Here is a 3,799-nt window from a genome sequence, read left to right on the forward strand (position 1 = left end):
AAGCATTTGACTTCCTCAGGGGAGAAACTCCATGACCTCTAGCAATGTCTCCCACTCTTTACAAGCAGCAGCTCAAACAGTTCACTGAGAAAGTAAGAAAAGACAGAGATGTCCTTGAGACTGAAGTTGCTTATGCAAACTGAGGGTTGCTTGGAGAAGATGCCAGCCACAAGATGGAGGAGTCATCTACTCTTTTATGATTATTATGTATTATTTCATATTAATTTATGCTTTTTAATATCTTAAGACATCATTTTTTGGCATTAACTAATAACCACAGGAGGGTCTATTAATCTAATAAAGTATTACAGTGTGTAATACTGCATGCAGTGCTTTTCTCCCAAGGTTTTACCCATTCTCCAAATTTTCTTTCACTCTCCTGAGGGCTAATTTGAGGCATTCTGCTACACTTGTGTGCCTCAGATGATATGGGGGTTTTAATGCTTCTTTTGGTGACACAAACCAACTGTTTTAATAGACTGCTTCAATCTGCTGTTTGACACTGAGAAGTTGTAAGGTGCATGTCAATGTCTTTTGTCAGTTCCCTGGCTAATGCTCTATAAATGAGATTTTTTATTAGCTAGGTGCTGATAGTGAAACTTGTGGGTTTTTTCAGCGTGTTTGAAAAATTAAGAAATAGTTCTGAAAGCATCACAATTTAAGGCTGCTAAGATAGCAAAAAGAGGCAGCACTCCTGACCTCTGAAAAAGACACCATCAGCAAATGAGAATAGCAAAATCATTCCACTTTGTGCAGCAAAAGAAACTGGTGGAACGAGAATCAAAGTGTTTCAATGAATTTGGATGAGGCAAATTTTTTTTATGATGAAGCATTTAGATATTACGTGTTCTCTGTAAGAGTTGTCCTTTGTAGATTATGAACAGAGAGATGATAATTAATATATATATTTGTTACTTTGAGTTTCCACCAATGTCACGCTTTGATAAGTTAACCAGAAATTTAATTTTTACTTGCCAGTAAAAATAGAGGCTCCTGTTGCACTGAGCAGAGAAGGTTGTTCTAGTTTAGTGCGCGAGAATACAAAAAAATCATCTAGAGATCAGTATTTTTCGTCTCAGATCTAGGCTTTCCATTGTCAAAACAACTGAATTGTGTAGATGTCTCAGTAAAATTCTAAAATTTATAAAATGCTATTTTATAAACTGCTATACATGCCTGGATTCAAATATCTTGAAGTGGATTTCAGACAACATCATAAAGGTTTTTTTAAAAAAAAAATTATAGCTGGGGCTCAGTGAGATGTTTATCAATGGCACCTTGTACTTGAAAAGCAGTATTTCTGCAGAAATAAAAAAAAAATCTAAACCAAAACTGCAGGTATGATGCATCAAATACTGCAATTTATCTTTTCTCTTTTTTTTTTTTAACAACAGTGCTGACTTTTTCAACTCAGGAAAGCTAGGTGTGAGGCCTTTAAATAGAAGGCTAGTTAAGTGATACACTGAGAAAATGTGATTATCAGCTTTAAAGAAATGGACACAATTTTGACTATGTTACAATTTTTTGGTTTTTAATTTGGTCTTTATAAATTAGCCAGTTTTTGTTAGACCCCTCATATTGAACAGATAGCTGGGATACTGTTAATATGCTTTAAAAATCAAATATATGAGTCTCCAGATACAGATCCTAAACTGTTTTTTGGCTTCTTTGCACTGAATGATTGCTGCCATACAAACTGAGTTCACAGTTTATGGTATGTGTGGGCCACTAGAGATATTTGAATGCCTTCTATCCTAGCTTTTAAAATGAAGAATTCATATTAATCCTTCATGGTCTGCTGGGGCAGGGCTCAGGGACTAGTTATGTGACTGCTGGAAGGTCTAACCACAGCCAAAGTACCTTGCAGTTACTGACTGCAGAGATCCACTCTGGTCTGCACTGCACTGTGTTTTCTCACAGCTGAAGGCTGGATCTGTGAATCAACTGACAAAGACTATCTTAAAAAGCTCCCCAAGAGCAAGATTTTGGCTGCTTCCATGCTGGGAACTTGTCTCTAACTAGAGGTTGAAAAGCTTGCTTCTATTGTGCAGATGAGCTCTTCATCGTGATACTGAGCAGACAGCTCAGAGAGTGCACAAAGGGAATCATGGTCTTTTTCTTCTCATCTGTGATAGAACAGAGGAAAGAAGTACTTTAAACCCAGAAACTGCTTGAGGATAAAAAGAAGAGCTGCACACAAAGGATGAGAGGGTTTCTCTGGTCAAAGCATTTCTTTTTCTGCGAAGCTTCTCACAGTTTGGAAGTAAAACACCATACAGGGTGCCAACCTGCTTTGGTACTGGTGTACAGTCATGCACATTATTGTTTGAATAGGTGACCATCATAAGTGTGGAATAAAAGTTTCCATCAACTTTGAGAAATTAGCTCTTCTGAAACAGCCCAGTGCTTCACACCATGTTACCATCACGGATTCACCTCAGCTTGGCCACACAGAACGCAATTGCTGCTCCCTTTGCCAGCCTTCAGTCCAACCACTAATTCAGGGCATTTTACCTGTGTACACTTCCTGTGTTAGGAAAAGACAAGCAAATGTCAAAAGATAGAACACATTGAAGAGCTGTCCCAATGGCATATGTCCCAATTATCACCCTCTTGCTGAGTGGTTGTTGTAAGCAAATTAATGCAGCCCAGAGAACAATTAATGTTCTCCTGAGAAAATACTGACACCCTAAACCACTGTATCACACCCAAACCTGAAATCAGAGCAACAAAATATGAGATTTTTTTGCAAAGCTCTCCCACTAGGTTTTGCATCAGGGAGTTCCAGAGCTGGCACACCTACTTTTTATAGCTCCTCTTTTAACATTTTCTTGATAAAGCAGCCCTTTTCTTGGAGACGTGAGAGACTTAGCTGGCTGTTACAGTACTCCAGTGCTGCTCAAGAACATAAATAGAAGCTGGATCACCTATTTGAAACCCATAAAGGTAACAAACAGTCAAATATGTTGAAATTGAACTTGCCAACATCTTAAGCCAAGACCAAATGTGTTAACATCATTAGCAATATTTTCTTGCATAAATGCTATTGGCAGAGCATCTGCAAATCTAATGCAAACTTCTCCATAAAGTATTCAGGGCTGGATTTTTAAAACTTGAGCTTGCTAGAAATTTTTGTGGGTTGTAAGGATAGCAATGGCAAAGCACTACAAAAATGATATCAAGCCCTGCCACTAACACTGGTTTTAATAGCAATCATGCAGTTCAACCCTTGATATGATAACAAAATATTTTGCACAGTTGTCTCATGATTTTGATTATGCAGTGCATTTTCCAGACCGCTGGGCAAAGGCCAGTATATTTTAAGTTATAGTTGCTCCTTTACATGCAGTTAAGTTTTAGCAATGCACACTGAAATTAATTACCATTAAAGCATCAATTTATTCACATTAAAGCCCTTATTAGCAATGCATTCCCATATAAACAAGGAATCTCCTTCTTGTCATTAAATTTCACGTTACTGGTATCCTTTGACATTTTTTCTCAAACGATGTGGAACACATAGTCTTAATGGGACTATAATTAGCCATTGAATTTAGTTGTACATACTGAGAATGAATATTTTCTACCAGTCTGGAACCCTCTATAGTTTGACCAACACAGAAATCTTTTTTGCTTGAGAAAACACAAACTACCAGCTTTTTAAAGGCACCTTATATATCTTTCTGTAAGGGACAGATTTACATCTCAAAGCACTTCATTATTCATGTGATGTTTAAGCATGAGAATCGTTCTATTAAAGTCATTACCTAAATTAGCACTTGCTCAAGTGTTTGCCTGA

The sequence above is a fragment of the Corvus kubaryi genome, unplaced genomic scaffold (assembly GCF_017639235.1).
Source record: "Corvus kubaryi isolate FWS band 111438036 unplaced genomic scaffold, C.kubaryi_AGA036_p1.0 37312, whole genome shotgun sequence".
Lineage (NCBI taxonomy): Eukaryota > Metazoa > Chordata > Aves > Passeriformes > Corvidae > Corvus > Corvus kubaryi.